Below are 27341 nucleotides of genomic sequence, written 5' to 3' on the forward strand. Positions count from 1 at the left end.
CGGACAAACCTTTATCTAAACCAACCTGAAAAATTCTCGGTATTCAAAAAGAATGCCAAGAAAAAATGATGAGAAAGACACTAAGAAATATAAGTCTTCCAGACTCTATAATATATCTCTCTAGATACAGATTTACGAGCCTGTCACATAATATTAATCACAGAGTCAGAGAAACCTTCTTTGACCAAGAATCAAGCGTTCAAACTCCATACCTTAAAATTTAAGGATTTGAGATCCTGATGGAAAAAAAGGACCTTGCGACAGAAAGTCTGGTCTTAACGGAAGAGTCCACAGCTGGCAAGAGGCCATCCGGACAAGATCCGCATACCAAAACCTGTGAGGCCATGCTGGAGCTACCAGCAGGACAAACGAGCATTCTTTAGAATCTTGGAGAATACTCTTGGAAGAAGAACTAGAGGCGGAAAGATATAGGCAGAATGATACTTCCAAGGAAGTGATAATGTATCCACTGCTTCCGCCCGAGGATCCCGGGATCTGGACAGATACCAGGGAAGTTTCTTGTTTAGATGAGAAGCCATCAGATCTATTTCTGGGTGTTCCCACATTTGAACAATCTGAAGAAATACCTCTGGGTGAAGAGACCATTCGCCCGGATGCAACGTTTGGCGACTGAGATAATCCGCTTCCCAATTGTCTATACCTGGAATATGAACCGCAGAGATTAGACAGGAGCTGGATTCCGCCCAAACTAAAATTCGAGATACTTCTTTCATAGCCAGAGGACTGTGAGTCCCTCCTTGATGATTGATGTATGCCACAGCTGTGACATTGTTTATCTGAAAACAAATGAACAACTCTCTCTTCAGCAGAGGCCAAGACTGAAGAGCTCTGAAAATTGCACGGAGTTCAAAAAATATTGATCGGTAATCTCACCTCCTGAGATTCCCAAACCCCATGTGTCGTCAGAGACCCCCACACAGCTCCCCAACCTGTAAGACTTGCATCTGTTGAGATTATAGTCCAGGTCGGAAGAACAAAGAAGCCCCCTGAACTGAACGATGGTGAACTGTCCACCATGACAGAGAGTGTCGTAAAATTGGTTTAAAGATATTAATTGAGATATCTTTGTATAATCCCTGCACCACTGGTTCAGCATACAGAACTGAAGAGGTCGCATGTGAAAACGAGCAAAGGAGATCACATCCGATGCGGCAGTCCTAAGACCTAAAATTTCCATGCATAAGGTTTTGACAAGCTGATATCAATGTTAAATTTCTCTTATCTGACAAGGACAGAGTCATAGACACTGAATCTATCTGGAAACCTACAAGTCGATTCGTATGAGATTCTGCGAAAATGTGAAGACTGAGCAAGTACCAAGATATCGTCCAAATAAGGAAATACCAAAACCCTGTTCTCTGATTACAGACAGAAGGGCACCGAGAACCTTTGAAAAAAATTCTTGGAGCTGACGCTAGGCCAAACGGTAGAGCCACAAAACTGGTAATGCTTGTCTAAAAAGAGAATCTCAGAAACTAAAAGTGATCTGGATGAATCGGAATATGCAGATATACATCCTGTAAATCTGTTGTAGACATATAATGCCCTTGCTAAACAAAAGGCAGGATAGTCCTACAGTTACCATCTTGAATGTTGGTATCCTTACATAACGATTCAAAATAGATAGATCCGGAACTGGTCTGAAGGAATTGACCTTCTTTGGTACAATGAAGAGATAGAATAAAACCCCAGCCCCTGTTCCAGAACTGGAACTGGCATAATTACTCCAGCCAACTCTAGATCTGAAACACATTTCAGAAATGCTGAGCCTTTCTGTGTTTACTGGGACACGGGAAAGAAAAAAATCTCTTTGCAGGAGGCCTTAACTTGAAGCCAATTCTGTACCTTTCTGAAACAATGTTCTGAAACCAGAGATTGTGAACGGAATTGATCCAAATTTCCTTGAAGAAAACGTAAACTGCCCCATACCAGCTGAGCTGGAATGAGGGCCGCACCTTCATGGGTATTTAGGAGCTGGCTAAAGGTTTCTATAAGGCTTGGATATATTCCAAACTGGAAATGGTTTCCAAACTGATACCGCTCCTGAGGATGAAGGATCAGGCTTTTATTCCTTGTTGTGAGGAAAGGAACGAAAATGATTATTAGACCTAAATTTACCTAGATTTTTTATCCTTTGGTAAAAAAGTTCCCTTCCCTCCAGTAACAGTTGAGATAATAGAATCCAACTGAAAATCGAATAAATTATTACCCTGGAAAGAAAGGGAAGCAAAGTTGACTTAGAAGACATATCAGTATTCCAAGTTTTAAGCCATAAAGCTTTTCTAGCTAAAATAGCTAGAGACATATACCTGACATCAACTCTAATGATATCAAAAGATGGTATCACAAATAAAATTATTAGCATGTTATAGAATAATAATAATGCTATAAAATTATGATCTGTTACTTGTTGCGCTAAAGCTTCTAACCAAAAAGTTGATGCTGCAGCAACATCCGCTAAAAATATAGCAGGTCTAAGAAGATTACCTGAACATAAGTAAGCTTTTCTTAGAAAGGAATCAATTTTCCTATTTAAAGGATCCTTAAATGAAGTACTATCTGCCATAGGAATAGTAGTACGTTTAGCAGGAGTAGAGACAGCCCCATTAACCTTAGAGATTTTGGCCCAAATCTCTAATCTGTCAGATGGCACAGGATATAATTGCTTAAAACGTTTAGAAGGAGTAAATGAATTACCCAAATTATTCCATTCCCTGGAAATTACTTCAGAAATAGCATCAGGGAGAGAAAACACTTCTGGAATAACTACTTATTTAAACGTTTAGATTTAGTATCAAGAGGACCAGAATCCTCTATTTCTAATGCAATTAATACTTCTTTAAGTAAAGAACGAATAAATTCCATCTTGAACAAATACAAAGATTTATCAGCATCAACCTCTGAACCAGAAGAACCATTATCAGTATCAGAATGATGATGTTCATTTAAAAATTCATCTGAAAAAAGAGAAGTTTTAAAAAGACTTTTATGTATACTAGAAGGAGAAATAACAGACATAGCCTTCTTAATGGATTTTAAAAAATAAAATCTCTTATGTTATCAGGAACACTCTGAAAATTAGATGTTGACGGAACAGCAACAGGTAATGTAACAGTACTAAAGGAAATTTTATCTGCATTAATAAGTTTGTCATGACATGCAATACAAACAACAGCTGGAGAAACAGATACCAAAAGTTTATAGCAGATACACTTAGCTTGGTAGCTCCAGCACTGGGCAGCAATTTTCCTGAAGTATCTTCTGACTCAGTTGCAACGTGGAACATCTTGCAATATGTAAAAGAAAAAACAACATAAAAAGCAAAATTGATCAAATTCCTTAAATGACAGTTTCAGGAATGGGAAAAAAATGCCAGTGAACAAGCTTCTAGCAACCAGAAGCAATAAATAATGAGACTTAAATAATGTGGAGACAAAAATGACGCCCATATTTTTTAGCGCCAAAAAAGACGCCCACATTATTTGGCGCCTAAATGCTTTTGGCGCCAAAAATGACGCCACATCCGGAACGCCGACACTTTTGACGCAAAAAAACGTCAAAAAATGACGCAACTTCCGGCGACACGTATGACGCCGGAAACAGAAAAAAAATTTTGCGCCAAAAAAGTCCGCGCCAAAAATGACGCAACAAAATGAAGCATTTTCAGCCCCCGTGAGCCTAACAGCCCACAGGGAAAAAGTCAAATTTTTTAAGGTAAGAAAAAATAATTGAAACAGAAGCATTTATCCCAAGTATGAAACTGACTGTCTGAAAATAAGGAATGTTGAACATCCTGAGTCAAGGCAAATAAATGTTTGAATACATATATTTAGAACTTTATAAAAAAAAAGTGCCTAACCATAGCTTAGAGTGTCACAGAAAATAAGCTTACTTACTTACCCCAGGACACTCATCTACATGTTGTAGAAAGCCAAACCAGTACTGAAACGAAAATCAGCAGAGGTAATGGTATATATATATAAGAGTATATCGTCGATCTGAAAAGGGAGGTAAGAGATTAATCTCTACGACCGATAACAGAGAACCTATGAAATAGACCCCGTAGAAGGAGATCATTGCATTCAAATAGGCAATACTCTCCTCACATCCCTCTGACATTCACTGCACGCTGAGAGGAAAACCGGGCTCCAACCTGCTGCGGAGCGCATATCAACGTAGAATCTAGCACAAACTTACTTCACCACCTCCATAGGAGGCAAAGTTTGTAAAACTGAATTGTGGGTGTGGTGGGGGGTGTATTTATAGGCATTTTAAGGTTTGGGAAACTTTGCCCCTCCTGGTAGGAATGTATATCCCATACGTCACTAGCTCATGGACTCTTGCTAATTACATGAAAGAAAGTATGAATAGAGGACCATGTGGCTGCTTTGCAAATCTGTTCCACAAAAGGCTTTAATTTTGAAATCCCATGAAAATGAGACTGCTCTAGTGGAATGGTCCGTAATTCTCTCAGGAGGCTGTTGTCCAGCTGTTTCATAAGCTAAGCGAATAACACACCTCAGCCAGAGAAAAAGAGTAGTGGCCTTCTGAACCCTAATATTTACCAGAGAAAAAAAAATTAGTTGCATGAAGATAAAACTTTAAAGCATGCGCAACATCCAAATTATGCAAAAGACGTTCCTTCTGGGAAGAAGGATTAGGACAAAAAGAAGGAACAACAATTTCCTGATTAATATTGCGATCTGACACTACGAAGAACCGCCTTATCACACTGCAGAGCCGAAAGCTCAAACACTGCTAGCACAATTTGTTATATATTTTTTACAAATCACAGATTATCATTTGCTGGATATGATGTTTTTCCTTTAGGAGTGCACACATCACACAGAGGCACTAAGGATCACAAACTTTATTTTTTGCTCCCATCTGGTCATTTTTTCAGGGGCTTTTTAGTTGTATGTTTTTCCTTTTTTCACCCTTTTTAATTTTCACATTTTTACATTTTTCAATTGTGCTTTTTTTCACCATTCCACATTTTTTAGTATTGGGATTTTTTAATCCTATTTGAGATTGCAATCACTGGATCACCATCTTTACTGCATTGCACCGGGCTAGGATCAATATAACAGACAATCATTGTCTTTTGTCCTGTGGTACAGATTCACCTAACTCATTTGGATTTTATCTGTGACTATTATTTAGGTGCACCTAGAGATTGGACATTTAGTTACGTCCCACTGGGAATTTCTAGCACTTAGTACGGATTGGCCTTAGAGGGCTGTAAAAGACATCCAGTTGTCTCTAATGTTTTTAAATTCATCACTGTTCTTAACTGATATATAGAGATCTCTATCTTATTATTGTTTTATTAAATATTGTTTTATTTTATTTATATTGTATGAATATGGTTTAAGCTTCTAAGGCGCTTTGATATTATGTTGTTGTTTGGTTGTTTTTAGGGTGGGCTAGGACACCCTTATATTAGAGCAACAGAGGCTTTTTCCTAGGCACTTCCTAATCTCGATTAATCTGTACAAACCTTTCTCCAGGCCTTCCTGAAGAAAAGCCAACATTTGAGAAAGGGATAGTAAAGACCAAATTAAACTTTCATAATTCAGATAGGGCATGTCATTTTAAACAACTTTCTATTTTACCTTTATCATCTAATTTGCTTTGTTCTCTTGTTATTCTTAGTTAATAGCTAAACCCAGGAAGGCTCATATGCTAATTTTTAAGCCCTTAAAGGCCGCCTTTAACTGAATACAATAGACCATTTTTCACAGCTAGAGGGCATTAGTTCATGTGTTTCATATTAGATAATATTGTGCTCATGCACGTGAAGTTAGCACTAATTGCCTGTAATGCAATTCTGTCAAATTATCTGAGATAAGGAGGCAGTCAGCAGAAGCTTAGATACCAGGTAATTACAGAGGCAAAAAGTATATTTCTATAACAATGTTGTTTATGCAAAACTGAGGAATGGTAAATAAAGGGATTATCTATCTTTCTAAGCAATAACATTTTTGGTGTTTACTATCCCTTAAACTTTGTTCCAAGAGAACCACTTTGAATCACACCAATAAGGGTATTTATGCCATACCCTATGGTAAATCTTACGAGTAACAGGCTTACAAGCCTGAAGCATAGTATCTATGAGCTTCTCAGAAAAACCACGTATAGCCAAAACTAGGCGTTCAATCTCCAAGCAGTCAGCTGCAGAGAATTTAGATTTTGAGCGAGGAATGGAGCCTGAAGTAGAAGGTCCTTCCTAAAAGGCAACTTCCAAGGTGGAAGAGATCCTCTGAGGCCTCTGCTCCTTTGACTGAGCAAGCATAGTTGCAGAGGTCTCAGATGGAACAGAGCAAAAGGAATGATGTTGATAGAAGCAACCATCAGACCAATCACCTCCATGTATTGAGCCACTGATGGACGAATCATAGACTGGAGAGAAAGGCATGAGGCAAGAAGTTTTGATTTTCTGACGTCAGAAAAATCTTCGTCTACAGAGAATCTATGATTGTTCCTAAGAAACATACCCTTGTATCGGGTACAAGGGGACTCTTCCCCAGATTCACCTTCCACCCGTGGGAATGTAGAATAGATAACATCTCTATATGAGATCTTGTTAGATAAAGATGGCGTTTGAACTAAGATGTCATCAAGATAAGGCACCACAGCAATGCCATGAGACCTGACCACTGCAAAAAGAGCCCCCAGAACCTTTGTGAAAATTCTGGGAGCTATAGCAAGGCCAAATGGAAGGGCAACAAACAGGAAATGTTTGGTTAGGAAGGCAAAACTCAGATGCTGGTAACGAATCATGTGAATGGAAACATGAAGATACATGTCCTTCAGATCTATGGTCATCATGAATTGACCCTCTTGAAACAAAGGAAGAATAGACCAGATGGTTTCCATTTTGAAGGACAGAACTCTGAGGAATTGGTTTAGACATTTTAGGTCCGAAATGGGACAAAAATTGCCCTCGTTTTTGGGAACTACAAATAGATTTGAATAGAACCCTAGACCCTGTTCCTCTAGAGGAACTGGAAAAATCCTTCCCAGGGATAATAGGTCCTTTACGCCTCTTTATCTGATTTGCAGATAACCTTGACAGGTGGAATATGCCCCTAGGAGGACATCATTTGAATCATATTCTGTAACCGTAGGATATTATGTCTATGGTCCATAACATGATGTATCCAAGCCTGCCCCCACTTGATCCATTACAGGATTGGGGTGGCCCCTTCATGTTGATTCGGAATCAGTGGAAGGCTTTTTGGTTTACTTCCTCTTATTTCAAGGCTAACTGGACCTCAAAAAAGACTTGGATGGAAGAGGAAGACTTCTGTCCCTTAAAGTTATGAAAGGAATGAAAATTAAAACTCTGACGACTCTTAGGTCGATTCTTTTTATCCTGAGGTAGGAAAGAGCCCTTTCCACTTGTAATGTCAGAAATTATTTCTGCCAGACCTGGACCAAACAAGGTTTTACCCTTATAAGGCAGAGATAAAAGCTTGGATTTGGATGTGACATCTGCAGACCATAATTTTAACCACAGAGCTCTGCAAGCTAAAATAGTAAAACCAGAAATCTTAGCACCCAATCTAAGAACTTGCATATTGGCATCACAAATAAAGGTATTGGCAAAGCCTTGATCCTATATTAGATCTCCTCTATAGTAGTCTCTTCTTGAATATGATTAGATAAATCATTACACCAATAAGATGCTGCCTCCAAAGCTGTGGCAATACTAGCAACAGGTTGCCACTACAATCCCTGATGAATATACATCTTCTTCAAAAAAGCCTCAAGCTTCTTATCCATAGGATCCTTGAAAGAACAACTATCTTTAATGGGAATAGTAGTTCTTTTAGTCAGAGTAGATATAGCTCCCACTACCTTGGGTACTGTGCGCCATGAGTCACGAATAGCATCAACAACAGGAAACATCTTTTTAAAAACAGGGGACTGAGAAAAAGGAATCCCCAGTTTGTTGCATTCCTGAGTAATGATATCTGCCATACCGTCTGGAACTGGAAACACTTCCCACAGATGAAGGTACATCATATACCCTATTAAGTTTAATAGATCTCTTTGGATTCTCTGCGACAGAGGAATCGGCTTCATCCTTTAAAAGTACTTGGAGGTGTTCTAACTTAAATCTGAAATTAATCTTCTCTGAATCTGTAGCATTGGTCATTACAGTATCAGAATCCAATAACTCACCCTCAGAAGCCTCTGAGGAATCATCAGATAACTGGGAAAAATGGACTAACACAGCCTTAGCGGGGTCAGAACCCTTATAAATATTAATATTCTTACATTTCCTCTTGCGTTTACTAGCAACCAGAAAGGCTGATAAGGCTGCTGACACAGCAGATGTTATTTGCGCAGCAAAATCTGTTGGTAAATAAATACCCCCAGGAGAAGGCTGAGAGGAACTGCAGGGCACTTCATGTGAAACAGAATGGGATGTCTGAGGAGGTAACTGAGGCACGTCCTGAACAACATTATCCTGAGAGACAGCCTCAGGAGACATTTTATCTTTAAAGTGTAAAGTCTTATCTAAACATGTGGAACACAATTGCATAGGAGGCACAATCTGAGCCTCCAAACAAAGTAAACATTTAACATAGATAGCTGCAACATTTTGTTCAGTGTCCATAGTAGGAAAAGTATTGAACATTCCCACAGAATTAAACAAACTACAAAATAATACAAAAGAAAATTGTAGTACAATACCCCACTGCAGAATGAGATCATAAGTAAAAATGCTTCCTCTATATCCTCAGACTGATTGAGGTAACTCACCACACTGGAACCAGGAGCTTCCACTAGCAACCGGATTCTATAAGAAACTAGTTTATCAATCTGACATCCAGTTGACCGCATAACAAATTCCCTTAGCAGCAGCTTCAAGCAGCAAGCCACTCCACTCCTCAGAACGCTATGAAAAAACAAAGCGGAAAAACGGAGAGACACGTGACCACAATGTCTCAGGTTTCAAAGCGTGCAAAACAAGCGCTATGTTTAAAAAATAAAAAAAAAATTAGAAACTGCCCAAACAAATTCCACGACAATAAATTATACACAAGATCAGGGAAAATCAAAATTACCCTGAAACGTCCAGCCTTACTTAGCCTCAAAATCTAGGGTTAAATATTAAACCCTTAAGATTCCTACTCTTTAATAAATAAAACTTCCACTTAGAAGTCCCTGTTTAAGAAATGCTGCCGAAACTTAAATTCCTATACACAGGAAATAAAATGAGTCCCATATAAAAGATCCACAGAATAAGATTAACCTCTAAAGTGCTGCCCCCAAGACCTAGAAGGCAATAGCACTTACCTGTGGATCCGGCTGCAGGGCAGGAACAGCTTCTAAGGTGTGACTGATACACCAACATCTGTCAAGGACCTGTAGAAAAAAAGAAAAAATCAGAGTAACTGTTTTCTATCAAAGGTGTAGTATAAGTGTTAGACATAAAGCAAGGACCACCTTGCCGCCTTCTAACTGCTAAAAGTCACCATTACTCCTACTAAGGAGATTGACATGGACACAGACTAGACCCAAATCCTTGCTTGCAGGGAAAAGTACCAATTAAAAGGATTAATATCTTCAGACACCTTCTTCGCCATCCTCCCTTGATCAAGGCAAAGAGAATGACTGGGGATTATGGGTAAGGGAAGTGATACTTAAAGGGACACTGAACCCAAATTTTTTCATTCGTGATTCAGATTTTTCATTCTCTTGGTATTTTTATTTGAAATGCAAGAATGTATGTTTAGAAGCCGGCCCATTTTTTGTGAACAACCTGGGTTGTCCTTGCTGATTGGTGGATAAATGAATCCACCAATAAAAAAGTGCTGTCCAGAGTACTGAACCAAAAAAAAAAAAACTTAGATGCCTTCTTTTTCAAATAAAGATAGCAAGAGAACGAATAAAAATTGATAATAGGAGTAAATTAGAAAGTTGCTTAAAATGGCATGCTCTATATGAATCACAGAAGAAAAAAAATGGGTTCAGCATCCCTTTAACAGCTTTGCTGGGGTGCTCTTTGTCGCCTCCTGCTGGCCAGAAGTGAGTACCCCACTAGTAATCGGAATGAATCAAGGACTATCAATGACATATGAAAGAAAGCAGGCTCTACAGAGGTGCAAATTAGAACTTTCACCAAAAAATTTAAACGTGCATGGCCTATGGACTCCAATCATACCAAAATTCATTAAAGAATGAGAGCAGAGAAGACATGCTGCAGCTTTGCTCCAAGGAAGGAGACTTATTTGCCCTCAATAAGTTCTGAAAATCATTTGACTGAATAAAAGCTAAGGCTACCTGAACCCTTTCTGCTTGTATAGAAACGAGAATAGAGAACAAGCAAACCAAACTTTGTTTTGAATCCTATTAGCTTAAAGTAATATATTTAACACTCCAGAGGATTTTAAAATTTTCTGCAGAAACAATATTGGAGAAAATCATACTGGGTAAGCAGAACAGCCTTATCCTTATAAAAACCCAGAAAAAAAGAAGATTCGCAGAAAAGCAGAGAATTCAGAAATTCTTCTAGCTAAGGTAAATATTAGAACGATCCTCTAGGACAAAATACTAAAATCTATGCTTAAAGGGACACTGAACTTAATTTTTTTCTTTCATGATTCAGATAGAGTATGCAATTTTAAGCAACTTTCAAATTTACTCCTATTATCAAATTTTCTTAGTTCTCTTGCTATCTTTATATGAAAAATTAGGCATCTAAGCTAAGAAGCCAAACATTTTTTTGGTTCAGACCCTGGAGAGCACTTGTTTATTGGTGGGTGAATTTATCCACCAATCAGCAAGAACAACCTAGGTTGTTCACCAAAAATGGGCCAGCATCTAAACTTACATTATTGTTTTTCAAATAAAGATACCAAGAGAATGAAGAAAAATTATAGGAGTAAATTAGAAAATTGCTTAAAATTGCATGCTCTATCTGAATCACAAAAGAAAAGGTTCAGTGTCCCTTTAACATAGGTTCAAGGGAGGAGCTTGGAGAACAGAAGAACTAAATAAATTCCATGGAGAAAGAATAGGTCTAACAACTGGCCTATTTTTCTCCAAATCTTGAACAAAGATATGCATATTAGGAAGTCTGGCTATTTTTTTTGGCAGAATAATTGAAAAATAAGGTGAAATTTGGCTCTCAAGGAACTGATAATCCCTTGTCAAAGCCACCTAGCAGAAACTGAAGAATCCTATGGATCCTAAAAAAAATGCCAGGAAAAACTATTGGAAGAGCATCACTCAAAGAGAATCTTCCAAACTTGTGGAAAATTTTCTGGAGAACTGGATTCCCAGTTTGTGAGAGCAACAATAACCCAATCCGAAAAAAACTGTAAACCTCATAATTAGATGATTAATCTCAGAGCATTAGGAGTAGAGATTTGATATAAATTTTTTTAACACAACCTACTCTGGTATTGAACCCAGTACTGCTGTCTAGAAATGCAGTGTGCCACCTCTGATTCACAAAATCGCCTTGAAAAATGAAGGTTGAAAACTGGACATCTGAACCAGATTAGTATACCAGGTCCTGCAGGAGTGATCAGGATTACTGAAGCAGACTCCTGATTCAAGCAATAATATTGGAAGACAACCAAATGAAATAAACCAGATGAGTTATGAGTTAGACAAAAAATTAATTGGGCATTCTAAGACATCTATTAATTGTGCCTTTAGGTCCCTGGATCTGGCACAGTACCTGGAAGGTTACAGTCCAAGTGGAAAAACATTGGAATAAACCCGTCAAATCCCGCTTGGTAACCAGTGGATCGATTCTACCAGTGAAGAGACCGCTCCCCTAAAGAACAGACTGCTGATAAATACATTTCCCAGTTCTACCCATCTGGAAAGAGAACATTGAATCTGTTCTACCTAAAACAAAGTAAGGATACCTCTATCATCGACATAAAGATAATTTCCTTCTTCAGGAGGAGCCAGAACTGAAGACGCCGACCTCCAAGAAGATCATCTGAAACCTCGCCTCCAGACTTCCAGCGCTCTTTGCAACTCACAGCCAGCACTCCAATCCAGAAGACTAACATCTGTATTGTGGAGCTTGCCTTACATGATTGACAAATAGATTCAATCAAAGTAGGTATTGCATAAGGAAAAAGGACATTATACAATAATATAAAGACTAGCTTAAAAGTGAGAACAAACAGCACTTGATTCAAACGCTAACCCTTTGTTTAAAAAAACAGCTTAAAATAGACATATGCTGTAAACAATGACTACCTACACCACTGCAGTCTTTGAAATAATGTGCACATTGTATCTCATGTACAGATGTATATGTTATATGATAAGTTTTAGAAAAAACATCTGCATAAATATGAACTGATGCATATATAAAAAACATCGAGATAATTGATGTTGTAGACATATATAGAGCTAGTTTGAGGTGAGCAATAACAGTTATGCGCGAGCGAAGAGAGGTTTATCGCGGGTGTTTGTGTGTGTCTGGTTTTCTGCTCATATTACGAGTTGAAAGTAAATGCGATTGCTTGAGCGCAATTAAAGTTAATGCTCATCAGGTTAGCGTGACCTCAGAACTCTGGTTAACTATTTTGCAAAACAAAAAAAGGTGTCAAAAATACATTAAAAAGTACAGTTAACCCCTTAATGACCGGACCATTTTTCAGTTTTCTTACCCTTAATGACAAGGGCTATTTTTACATTTCTGCAGGGTTAGTGTTTAGCTGTAATTTTACTCTTACTTATTTTCTGTACCCACACATATTATATACCGTTTTTCTCGCCATTAAATGGACTTTCTAAAGATACCATTTTTTTCATCATATCTTATAATTTAATTTAAAAAAAATATAAAATATGAGGAAAAAAATGGAAAAAAACACACTTTTTCTAACTTTGACCTCCAAAATCTGTTACACATCTACGACCACAAAAAAACACCCATGCTAAATAATTTCTAAATTTTGTCTTGAGTTTAGAAATACCCAATGGTTACATGTTGTTTGCTTTTTTTGCAAGTTATAGGGCAATAAATACAAGTAGCACTTTGCTATTTCCAAACCACTTTTTTTCAAAATTAGCGCTAGTTACATTGGAACACTGATATCTGTCCGGAATCTCTGAATATCCCTTGACATGTATATATTTTTTTTTAGAAGACAACCCAAAGTATTGATTTATGCCCATTTTGGTATATTTCATGCCACCATTTCACTGCCAAATGCGAGCAAATAAAAAAAATTGTTCACTTTTTCACAAATTTTGTCACAAACTTTAGGTTTCTCGCTGAAATTATTTACAAACAGTTTGTGCAATTATGGCACACATGGTTGTAAATGCTTCTCTGGGATCCCCTTTGTTCAGAAATAGTAGACATATATGGCTTTGGCATTGTTTTTTGGTAATTAGAAGACCACTAAATGCCGCTGTGCACCACACATGCATTATGCCCAGCAGTGAAGGGGTTAATTAGGGATCTTGTAGGGACCTTGAAGGGTTAATTTTAGCTTTAGTGTAGTGTAGTAGACAACCCAAAGTATTGATCTAGGCCCATTTTGGTATATTTCATGCCACCATTTCACCGCCAAATGCGATCAAATAAAAAAAAAAGTGACATTTTTCACAATTTTAGGTTTCTCACTGAAATTATTTACAAACAGCTTGTGCAATTATGGCACAAATGGTTGTAAATGCTTCTCTGGGATCTCCTTTGTTCAGAAATAGCAGACATATATGGCTTTGGCGTTGCTTTTTGGCAATTAGGAGGCCGCTAAATGCTGCTGCTCACCACACTTGTATTATGCCCAGCAGTGAAGGGGTTAATTAGGTAGCTTGTAGAGAGCTTGCAGGGTTAATTTTAGCTTTAGTGTAGAGATTAGCCTCCCACCTGACACATCCCACCCCCTGATCCCTCCCAAACAGCTCTCTTCCCTCCCCCACCCCACAATTGTCCCCGCCATCTTAAGTACTGGCAGAAAGTCTGCCAGTACTAAAATAAAAGGTGTTTTTTTTGTTTTTTGTTTTTTTAAATTATTCAGCTGTGATGGACCCCTGCCTTAACCCCCAACATCCCTGATCCCCCCCAAACAGCTCTCTAACCCTCCCCACCTACCTATTTGCCACCATCTTGGGTACACGGAAGCTGTCTGCCAGTACCCAGTTTTCCCCAAAAAATAAAGTGTGTTTTTTTTTTATTTTTGGCCTTTTTTTCCCGTTTTTTCTGTAGTGTAGCTGCCCCCCCCCAGTACCCCCACCCCCCTAACCCTACCAGATCCTATTATTTTTTTTAAAAAACAAAAGTTTGCTGCCCCCCTCCCTCTTAATAGAAATTATTGGTGGCAGTGTTTGCTGCGCGTGCGCGCGCACACGCAGGCCCCCCCTCTGCACGCTCCCGGCATCCGGCGTGCACAATGCACTTGTAGGAACCCGTATGCTGGGTAGCGATGGGCCGCCCACCCTCCTCCCTTGTAAGCTCCCACCCACCAACGAACGGCCCCATCGCTACCGGTGCAGAGAGGGCCACAGAGTGGCTCTCTCTGCATCGGATGCTTGTTAAAGGGTATTGCAGGATGCCTCAATATCGAGGCATCACTGCAATACCCTGAGAGCTGCTGGAAGCGATTGCGATCGCTTCCAGCACTCTCTTAAACAACTGACGTACCAGGTACGTCCATTGTCACTAACTGCTAGTTTTTGCAGGACGTACCTGGTACGTCAGTTGTCATTAAGGGGTTAAACTCATAACACCATCTAATAAAAATTACTTAAAAAAAATATTGCACAAAAAAAGTTATAAGGGCTCAAAAATATAAGGTCTCAGGCGTTAGAAAAGACGCGCACAAACAAATTTACTTGTAGCACAGTTAACGCTTAAGCAAGAGCATTAAATAAGGCTCCACTTGTAATCTGGCCCATAGTCGATATATTACAGTGCATATGATGTACAGAAAGATACATTTATGCAGCAAATAAAGTACATATAATTAGCATGTTCTGCTTATACACAACATATACTATGTATCATTAGAAACCTGTAATTCAAAAAATGTACAGTTAAGTAGCATGTTCTGTTTATACAGAATCTACAGTGCATACAATAAAGAGCATTTAAATAGTAATTAAGGTACTAGTAATCTGTATGTTCTGTCAAAACAGAATCTATTCTGCATATAAGGTATATTTAACAAATAGGGTACATATAACTAGCATGTTCTGTTCTACAGAATCTACATGCAGATAAAAAGGCACAAGTAACTAGCAAATAAAAATACATATAAAAGCTACATGCAATTAGCAAAGAAATTAATGTAACTAAGATAGTCTGCCTACACAAAATCTATATTATGTACACTGTCTTAGCAAATAAGGAACAGGTAAGAAACATGCTGTGTATGCAGAATTTACAGTGCATACAATAAAGTATGATTAACAACCATTAAAGTACAGGTATTTAATATGTTCTGTCCACACGGAATCTTTTTGATAATAAAAAGTTAAATGTAAGTAGTGCGTTCTGTTACAAACACAAATTAAACTGTTGACCTTTGACCACTATAGCTGCACGTCATATGTACTGTAACAAATCTGCCAAAAACGCAGGTTGTTCATACAGAATACCATTGTGTACAAGCTGCACAAAATACATAATAAAGCAAATATAAAAGAAATCTGCTCTCATATGATGACATTACTTAGAATTGAACACAGCTTCTCTATATGTTCACAGGAGCTATGATAGAAGTTAAGAGTTGCTGTTATAAAAAAGAACAGCTATGCATATTGTAATATTGTGGACATCGCTATACCTACTAATAAGCAAGCAAGTTATGCAGTAATAATTTAAAAACACAGGTGTGCACGTGGTATTACCATGTATGTAGTGCTCTGACAGAATATAAGACACAAATAGCCTGGTGTAAACTGTGCATAAACCGTCATTAAATGATTATACAGAAGTTACACAATCATGCACCACGCTATGGAAAGACATTGAGTGGATTGTTGCACCTGAAGACATAATTTACTGACAAAACAGTATCTACATATATATATCTAAATATATAAAGTGCTTGTGTATATGTAATGAGATCCATCATCCAATAGGTCTGGAATGGTTACAGAGGGGACAGACATGTTAGTTTCCATAAAAGCTGTGTAAAATAACAATGGTATAAACACCTAAAGTTAAATACATGTTGTAGAGAGCCCTCTACACTAGGTCAGCTAAATATGCACCTCTGACACCAGTTATAGGAATAGACTGACTGAAAAAAAACCCCACTACACATCTACGCATACTCCCCCAAATGATCCTTGCCCCTTGCAGGAGCTAACCATATGCTGTCTGAGGTAACGGCTGACTGCAGAAAGCAGTTTACTTAAAGAGCCAGACACTCCATTTTAAAAACAGTGCAAAACGGTCCTAAAAGAGCTGGCAGATGGTCAAGAGGGGTATATGGGTTTCTAGATAGCCTCCACAGATGATTTGTTAAAAGAGGCCAAAAAGTGTGTCAGTAGGTAGGCAGGCTAAATCCCCTGGCTATGTTATTCTTCAGGGAAAAGTTTCTTCAAATAGCCTGTGGACTGTGTAAGTGCTGCAGTATCACTTAACTGACTGAAGCACTCCTCTACTGACCTTACCAGCATGATATCTGCAGCTGTATCCAGTAGAGAGCCTATCTAGGGCTTGCACATGTACAGCAGATGATCTGAGAGGAAATACCTGTATTCCCACAGGGGGAGGCTAAGGGACATCCCCCCTTCGATGCCTGAGGGTAGTTATGTCTGAAATCTCATAGGGAGATGCTGTGCAAATAAGGTATTCCTATGCCCGTCTCATTCAGTGTACTGAAATCTTCTTCCTGCTGATCTCTTAACCACTGATGCAGATTCATTCATTAGGAAGGGTCTCACATTGGTTTTCAGCTCTAAAAAAAATACATTTTGAAAGCAAATAGCTGGAGCATCTCCATCTTTAGCCTTTTCTCCTGGGAGGGCGAGAGCAAAACTGGGAAGAGAGGTGAGGTGGGAATGGATTAAAGCTCTTGTGTGGGCTCTCTGCCTCCTCCTAGTGGTGGGAAGTATAGCCAATATGATATGGAATTCCTATGGACTCATCTTTTGAAAGAAATCTAATATAGACAATAGTTGTACTTCAAAGGGACACTGTACTCAAATTTTTTCTTTTGTGATTCAGATAGAGCATGACATTTTAAACAACTTTCTAATTTACTCCTATTATCAAATGTTCTTTATTCTCTTGGTATCTTTATTTGAAATGCAAGAATGTAAGTTTAGATGGCGGCCCATTTTTTGTGAACAACCTAGGTTGTCCTTGCTGAATGGTGGATAAATTCATCCACCAATCAAAAACTGCTGTCCAGAGTTCTGAACTAAGAAAAAAAGCTTAGATGCCTTCTTTTTCATATAAAGATAGCAAGAGAAAGAAGAAACATTGATCATAGGAGTAAATTAGAAAGTTGCTTAAAATTGCATGCTCTATCTGAATCACGAAATAAACATTTTGGGTTCAGTGTCCCTTTAACACAAAAAGTGAAATGGGTTGTGTGGAAAACAATCTTTAAAACATCTCTCTGATTTATAATTAAGGAAAATTTAAATTTAAAAACAGAAAACACCTTCACCTTGTAATGTGGTACAGTTGAGATAAATGTAAATAACCAACATTTATAGGTAATATTGCAAACCATTGGAAGACCATATCCAAATTGATTTGGGGTTTTCACCAAAATCAGAAAAACTTTTTAGAATCAGTTGTTTTTTTTTATTTTGGGATTTGAGTTACTCAACAGAGCAGACCTTTTGACTTTGGACTATTTTGTGGAGCATCTCTTTGATTACCATTTTTTATTTCATTCGTCATGAATTGATATTATTCATTAAAAAAAAATTAAAAAAATTTCCAAACACATTGAGTAGTTATAATAAATATTTTATCACTTAGACACCCCAAATTCCTCTCTCTTTTGCTGTATATTAAATAGAGAAACAGAAATTATGGTTATAATGCATAAAAAATGCAAATAAAAATGTTTGTGCCTCTAATGATTAGTAATACATAGAAAAGGAAGCTAAAAATCAATCAAGTTGGACACAGTTTTTCACAAAAATATCTAATGGACTGGAATGGGTGACAGTTTATAATAAATGTTAAATAAAACTGCAGTAAAAGCACAGTATATCAAAATGTTGTCGTTTGTAATTGTCAAATCTATAGCTCATAACAGTCTAACAGTATATAAAAATATACTTTATATTATATTATTGAGGGAAATGAAGAAACCTAGCATTGACAAATCATTCTGAGGTAGAAAGCACAGGAGAGAAATTTCCACACACACACACACATATATATATATATATATATATATATATATATATATATATATATATTATATTATATTATATATCTATCTGTGTGTGTATGTGAAAATAAATGTAATTTTATATATATACACACACACACATACATTTATGAACAATTATATCAGTTTTAGTTATCTAATACATTAGGAAAATAGACTGGCATTAACCATGCTAAACTTTAATTTTCAAAGTGGCAACTATGTATCGTTAAAAATAAATGAACATTTTAAAAAAATCAATAAAAAAAAAATCAACAACTTGTATTAATATTAGTAAGAAAATAAAATGATTGTAAGGATTTAATTTATCTAGATTAGATAATCTTGTTTTCGAGATTAAAAAATCAAGTTAATAAGTCTGTTTAGTATATATAGTTGACTTATATATAGTTGACTTTTGGCTTCATGTATGTTTTTCTGGTGTGAATTATGTATAGGGAAAAACAAAGATGTTGGTCAGCCAACACATCCCTCTTCTCAGTGCCAAGAATAAGGACAAACTCAGGCTCCAGAGCATTCGGCCATGCTGCCCCTACTTTCTGGAACTCTTTACCGTGTGCAGAGAGGCACCGTCCTTACAGACTTTTAAAAAAAAAGCTAAAGACCCACCTCTTCCATCAGGCATTCAGTCCGCTTATCTGACCTTCAGAAACTCCTAACTTTTATGTTTTATGTTGGTATATTTGTAAAGTGCTTTGAGTCTCACAGGGAGAAAAGCGCTATATAAATCGCAAATTATTATTATTATTATTATATGCAGATGACAAGGACGAATGCAATTATTTCCCCACACAATTTATAAAGAAAAGGTTTGTCTAGAATACACCAAAATATTATATTTTAATGTCAATGATTAATACATAAGACACAAAATCCTTCCCCATCTTTAGACTGCACTCCACTAGTATCACTGTTTATAAAAGAATTGAGTATTTTACACTTTGTATTTATTTAATAATTTTTGTGGAGTGATACACACCACTTAATAAAACTAAATAAAGAAGAAAAAAAAAATTGTTTACTTTTTCACAAACTTTAGGTTTCTCACTGAAATTATTTACAAAAAACTTGTGCAATTATGGCACACATGGTTGTAAATGCTTCTCTGGGTTCCCTTTTGTTCAGAATATGACTTTGGCATTACTTTTCAGTAATTAGAAGGCCGCTAATTGCTGCTGCGCACTACACTTGTATTATGTCCAGCAGTGAAGGGGTTAATTAGGTAGCTTGTAGGGTTAATTTTAGCTTTAGTGTATATATTTCCCTCCCACCTGACACATCTCACCCACTGATCCCTCTCTGACCCCTCTCAAACAGCTCTCTTCCCTACCCCATCCCCCAATGGTCACCCCTATCTGCCAGTATGAAAGTCTGCCAGTTTGAAAATAAAAGGCTTTTTTTAATATATATTTTTTATATATATTTTCTGCAATGTAGAAACCCCTCTTACCCCCAACCTCCCTGATTCCTCCCCCAAACAGCTCTCTAACCCTCTGCCCTCTATCTATTAGCCGCCCTATCTAAGGTACCATTTCCACTCGCTGCTGCTCTAATTTATTTATTTCTATAGCGTAGCAGTCCCACCCAATCCCGCCCCCCTCCAGCGATGGGCCCCCCACCTGCCTCCCTCCTAACCCTCCCACACCACCAATGATCGGCACCACCGCTGTCTCATGAAGAGAGGGCCCATCTATTTCTGCACTGCATGCAGAAATAGCGTGATCTCACTACTTTTATTGAAATCTCGGCAGAGAGAGGGCCCAGAGTAGCAGCTTCGTACAGGGTACGGCGCTGGTTGTTAATGGGTTAAAAAAGCAGATTATGTTAAAAACAGCTAACAATTTTTTTTATTTTTTTTTCTTGCAAAATAAGCACTTAGAAATTCTCTGTGTAGCTGCTGCCTATACAGTGATTTATATTCAAAAAATAATTCTGCCTCTTCTGAGCACCTCTAGTACACACTGAACAGTAAGCTAGTTTAAGTTGCTCTAGAACATTTATGACATCAAGATAGAGACCCCAGCCCCCTTATGGGGCTGTAATAGGAAATAATGAAGCCTGCACAAATAATATTTAAAAAGAAAGAAAAAGTAAGCTCCTTTTAAATTTGTAACTAATAGATTTTGCAATAATTTCTATTAAGTATAACCCACTTCTTAGTGCTTCTTTATTACAACAAATAAACAGACTGTTGTATATCTCTTTAATTTATCATGTTAGCATTTCTATATTGGGTAGTAATCCCATTCTTTCATTCCTATTCAGAATTCTTAAGTAGCATTTGTATTTAATTATAATAAATATTAAAATGTAATAAAAATGGTTTTCTGCACAAATAAATTCAGAACTACATTATATTCAAAAACAGTGGGAAAAAAATACAACATTTTCCAGTAGAAAGTTCATGAACAAATTTATTGTGGGGCATGAAAATAACAGATTTTTTTTTTTTTTTTGCAGATCTCACAATGTTTTCATCTGGAATAATTTTCAAAGAAAATCAGATTACCCTGGTAAAGGTCGTATGTAAAGTTATTTCCTATTATAAAATATAGGTTTCTCAAGCGTAAAAAAAAAAATGTATACATATTTTTAATTGATGGCAAATGTCAGTACACAATGAACATATATATATGTCTGTTTTTTTTTTTAATTACAATTTAATGAGCATAATGTAATCAAAGGATTTTGTCATAATATTGACATTTAAAATTGTATTTATTTAGCATTGTATTATAATAGAAACATGAATCTTTAAAATGAGAGTGGTGAGAAAAATGTGTATTTAGAGAATAATATACTTGCTAGTCTTTATTTAAATACCATTTACACCATGAAACACCCATGGGATGCCAGCATTCATAAATGTGCAAAATATTAAGAACATCATTTAGATTGTATTAAATAATGTGTTATTTATATTTGAATATTCTGTTTAATAAGTGTGCATATACAATATAATGAATAATTGCCATAAGCAAATTATATGTACACTATTGTTTTTAACAAAACATTTATCTTTTACAATACAGTTAATAAAATAAGAAGAAAAAAAAACGTACATGATCTCTATAGATATTTTTTCTTCAGAATAAGATAATTTAGTTTTAACTAAACTGTTATTAATAAAAAACACTAAACATACAACCTATATTATGTTTACATATAATATTTGCAACAGGAATTCTACAGACTTTTTTTGGAAACACACCCATTAGTGTAAATGTTATGGAGCACATAAAAAAGAGCGACCTTTTAAAGAATTGTATATATACTTTAGATATACACTTTCACATTTTATATTTATAAGATTTTTTTTATTTCATATTTTTATATTCATTTTACAGTGTCCTTGAGTTTGTGAGTATTGTCTACCTTTAAGTTTTGCATTTATTAAAATCACATATTGTGAAAGAACATGGTCCACAATGGTTATATTTGTAACTATTGCATTTCCCAATAGTGTTTTTTACACATATTTGTAACAATGTCTACATTGTTTGTACATATTTGGTAATGTTTGCTTTTACTATTTAGATCCAGTAGAGTGGACAGTTTTTGTTACACACAGTTTCCATGGTGTTTTTAACACGTCATAATCATGCACATGCAATTATTCACATAATATGGCGCATCAGTTTCCATACAAAGCTTAAACCAATTTTAGAACTTGATTTTATGTTTAAAATTCTTGTTTTTGCTTTGGATTTATTGTCATTGGAATATCTAATTAATTTAGATAACATGCTTTGGTTTCTATTTTTCTGGTGTGTTCGGTGTTTCACTTTTTCAGGGGTCTCTGTCTGAGGCTCTGCATTTGAAGACTTCTTTATGGTGAACTTTAGACCATGTGACTTATCTAATGTTATAACCGGCTCTGCAGTGCTGGTCTTCAAGCTATGCTTCTGTGTTTATATGAGAAAATTAGCTTTTAGCTACAGAATTTTTTGATATAGTGGTTTTAAAACCCATTTCTATTGTGGGATTTTAGAATATATTATGGATGCAGTTTTTGTTTTTACTTATGTGATGTATCCAGTGACAGGCAAAGCAGCCAAGGGGACAATGAGCTGATCCCAGCATGCCTGACAAGCAAACATTAGTATTACCTTTATATTGTCTCTTTAGCCATTAATAACTTTACATTTATAACAGGAAATGTGGGGGGGATACATATTATATAAATGAATACATGGCATATTAAACCAGTATGGGTGTCAAAAAGTTACAATGAAAAGAGAAATAATTTATTGGTGTAAATAAATAAATAAATAGCAAAGCATCAACTAGAAGTATCTTTATGTAGAAAATGAAAAGTGTTTGAAATTAACAATAAAGACAAATGAGCGGTTGGCACTATGAAAATAATCATTGAGTTACATGATGAAAATAGTTTAATTTCCCAGGTGATACCAATCTGTTTAATATCACAAAAAGTGAAAGGAAATAGATTATAATGCTATATAAGACTTTAAAAAAAAAAATATTCAAATATTTTTATTAAAATAAGAGTTTGACAAAAGACAAATCTGCAAAAAAAAAATCCAGCAAGTTACTGGAAAGCAAACCAAACTTTATAAAACACTAGTCCCATACTCCCACTAAGTCCAGTACAAAACATTTAAATGCTGGGAATAATAAATGTTTGACACCACTTGACCCCGAATATTCGAATCCTATATTTGGCTACCTTGGCACCAGGTGAGGCTGTGGTGTGGCAGAAAAAGTAAAAAAAAAAAAAAAAAAAATGGGGGGAAAAAATGTTGGACTTGTGCACAAACAAACAAAAAATCAAGGTTTTTCCTGAATATTCGACTGCTGCACTAGTTGGTTTTTGTTTTGTTTAAAACAAAACAAATAGTGAATATTCAGGGAAAATTTACATTTATTTTCATTAAATGAATCTAAATGTTCACCTGTAGCCTTATATTTACTTCCAGTGCACTGGAGGGCTGCACTAATCCTGATGCTTCTCCATAAAGCCCTAGGCCGCACTAATAGGATGCTTCCCAGGATCTGCACTAAAGGCACTTCTCCTAAGCTTCCTATTAGTGCGGCCTTGGGCTCTATGGAAAAGGGTCAGGATTAGAGCGACTCTCCTACACATTAAAAGTATTTAACCCTTTACAGCTAAAGGAAACAAATGTATAATAAAGAATTGCATAAGTATTCCTTCATTTTCTTTAAATTAGTGCATTTGTTTGGAAAATGAAATGAATATCTGTGTTTATATTCCAAAGCTTCCTCTCTTTCTACAATCCCAAAACGCAACATTTTCCTAAATAGCTCAATCCTATCTACTCCCTAGTTTTGTTTCTAAAATCTGGGACAACCCAAACTCTATTCCAGAATGCCTGAGACCTGCCTATATTTTATACCCAAAATAGGTACAAGACTGGGTCTCGCAAACTCTAGCCCAGAACTCCCAGTGTTCATGCTTATAGGCCACTAAATATTACTCTAAATAAATTACTAAATACTTAAACTCTTGAAAATAACATCATTTTAAAGTCCAGAACAAATTTTACTAAGTTTTCAATAGAAAGACTAAATCAATATATGTTTTATTTCAAAGTTGATTGTAAAGACAAGCAATTAACAGACACTAAGAAAAATCCAGATTGGTTTAATTACTCATCATCATGAGGGCTAACATTTAGTTTCCCATGGTAATTTGATCAGCAATCTCCAAACCATATCAATAAAGTAAAGACAACTGTAAGCAGATTTAAGTCAACTAATTGCAGAGCTATATGCACCCAATACTTGCTAATTTCTGCATTTTCTAAAATACATGGCATGATTTACTAAAGCAATATTCTACATTTCAAAGGTACCAGCCAAGGAAATTTATGGTGTCCAAGCTCATTGGTGTCTGTTATGCTGGGAGGAACTTTACAGCAAGGCATGGGATATTTTATGTTTTCATTGTTTCCTTTGAAAAATGTTCCAGCAAATGTTATATCTAAGGTACCTAGAAAAACTTGCTTTTACTTTAGGTTGTTTCTGTTGTAATTTTATAGTTCTAAATAAAGCTTGAGAATCAAAAATAAATAAAAGGAAAGAAACAAAATGCAAAAAAAAAATCTATAATTTGTCAAAATGTGTATCCATTGAAGTAGCATTGTTTTTTTTTTAACATCATACAATCTTTTATCAGAACATTTGATATCTAAAAAAAATTATATGAATACATAGTTTATCTAAATATAAATTTCTGTATAATTAGATTATTATATACAATTCCAAGGATATTCTATTCTAATTTTGCAGTATTTCTTTTTTTATGTACAAGTATGCAAAATCCAGTTAAAGAAAGAAAGAAAAAAAAAAAGCATTCTTTGTGAGTTTTTTTTTAATGCATTCATATTGCCAACTTTAATGCACATACATTTTATTATTAAAATTCTATAGAACTCTTTCAGAAATGAATCTCAAGGTATTCATTTAGCAAAATGTTTGTAATAGTCTATTTCTAATCTTACTAAGAACCATAAACGCTTCTAAAATTAGTCATTTGTATAGATTTCTTTACACCACCCATTAGTGATTTTATAATGTGATTTTTTTCCCCCTCAGATAAGGAAATATAGCTTAGGTTCATCATTTATATTTTCTACTTTATTTTTAATTGATTCATTCCATTCTTATATATCCATAGGTTTAAAGGCATAGAAGTCATAAATACATTTTCATTATTAAAATACTGTGAACAAGATCTATAACCAGGCTAGATTCAGGGATGTTTGTTAGTATCAAATAAAAAAAATAATAATTTGGGACTACATACAAATAATATAGCAATCATAAGGGAGATGAATAGTATGGAACAGGAAATAAATTCCTGGTATCACCCACCCACAAGAATCCCCTATTTATTTTTGTGTGTTTGGATCATAAGGGTCTTGATCATACTGGAAATTCCTTAAAGGGACAATAAACACTAAATAAATAATTGCTTGTTGTATTCAAAACAAAAATTAACCTGACAATATAATGTACATGTATTTTTAAAAATTATATTTGTTGTTTAAATATTGAAAAAAACTAAATTTATGCTTACCTGATAAATTTATTTATTTCCGGATATGGTGAATCCACGGCTTGAGTAATTACTGTTGGGAATATCACTCCTGGCCAGCAGGAGGAGGCAAAGAGCACCACAGTTAAACTGTTAAGTTTTACTCCCTTACCCACCACCCCCAGTCATTCGATTGAAGGGAAATGGAGAAAAAGGAGTAACACATGGTGTAGAGGTGCCTGAGGTTATAGTCAAAAGAACAACTGTCTTAAAATAAAGGGTGTGGCCGTGGACTCACCATATCCGGAAATAAATAAATTTATCAGGTAAGCATAAATTTTGTTATTCTTTCCTAAGATATGGTGAGTCCATGGGTTGAGTTACTGTTGGGAACCAACACCCAAGCTAGAGGACACTGAAAAATAGGGAGGGACAAGGCAGGCAGTCATAAACAGAAGGCACCACCGCTTGAAGAACCTTTCTCCCAAAAGAAGCTTCAGCCGAGGCAAAAGTATCAAATTTGTAAAATTTTAAAAAAAAATATGTAGAGAAGACCAAGTTGCAGCCTTGCAAATTTGTTCCACAGAAGCTTCATTTTTGAACGCCCAAGAAGAGGAAACAGCTCTTGTGGAATGAGCCATAATTCTCTCAGGAGGCTGCTGTCCAGCAGTCTCAAAAGCCAAACGAATTATACTTCATAACCAAAAAGAAAAAGTAGTAGCAGTAGAGCTAACTTGATCGCTCTCATCAGCTGGGAAATGTCCAGGCTCTTGCGGCCTACAACAGATATGGCGCTGATAGATAAAGAAACCTGGGTAGACATATACACAGCATTGAAAAACTTGGATGTACAAATGACAACTGGGTTTGCTGACATCTCATTCCACCTAAGATCTGCTATGTGCAGCAAGGCTGATGGACGGTTTGGTGACTTATGATCTCTTCCTATTGCGCTGCGCGATCAAGATGGCGCCTCTCTACTAACTGCCCAGGATTCTAACACAGTGCTCCCAGTAGAGGACCTACTACCTCCAACTGTGCTCATACACGGACAAACAGAAGAGGGGAAGACCGGCCAGGTCTTAACTAACACTCTATCAGGGGCAGTGAGTTCCGATTCGACGCAACTATATACAAATGATCCGATGGTCTCCGCTACTGATTCATCGGGGCTAACAAGAACCACTCCAGACGTAGCAGGGAAACATCCTTTGTTCTCTCTATCTCCCTACCTGCGATCCCGAGAGGCCCTCATAACCAACGGACTCAGGAATCTAGAGGAAACCGGCAACTGCTGCGAGCGAGGAGACTGGGCAGCTGATATGTCTTCTTAGCGTGTTGCATTGGGGCTGAAGAGATCCCTCATCGCAGAGACCACTCTGCCCGGGGATTCAATGAACACATCGCTGACCGTGGTGACAGAGGCGTGTTATCTTCCTCTGACTCTAGTTCATAAAGGGTTTACCGATTGCCACGGCGAAGCAGGTATACCCTACATCGGCATCTTACCGGGACAGATATTGCAGAGGGATTCCTTGTCTTGGGACGCTTACTATGGTCTGAGCCTCCCTGTCAAGCAACAGGACATAACCCAACTGCACCAGCTTGTCCTGGGACCCCGATTCTCACTATGCGTGAGTCAGTTTGTAGTTAAACGGTTGGAGTGTATAATTTTAGAAGTACGTTTGAGACCACTGATGAGCGGCAAGACAGGTGTCGGCTAAGTCATATGTAGTCACTTTTGGGCTGACCACTAACTTTCAGCAGTAGTTGAGACTTATTTCCTATTATCACAGAGACTTAGTCACATATGAGAACTTAATAGTTTGACACCACAGACTGAGTATACATCTCTAAGATAATGTATTTCAAGTGATGGTTCTTTGTTTTTTTTACCTTTAACATCTGACTAACTGTTACTTCTCTGCTTCTCA

General features: G+C 36.5%; 1 protein-coding gene across 1 annotated transcript in view; it reads right to left on the bottom strand.

Annotated features, from left to right (window-relative positions):
• The window catches only part of CNKSR2 (connector enhancer of kinase suppressor of Ras 2), a 1108533-nt gene that overhangs the window by 562342 nt on the left and 518850 nt on the right, over positions 1-27341 (bottom strand). The window lies entirely within an intron of this gene.

This window comes from Bombina bombina, chromosome 3, assembly GCF_027579735.1.
Source record: "Bombina bombina isolate aBomBom1 chromosome 3, aBomBom1.pri, whole genome shotgun sequence".
NCBI lineage: Eukaryota > Metazoa > Chordata > Amphibia > Anura > Bombinatoridae > Bombina > Bombina bombina.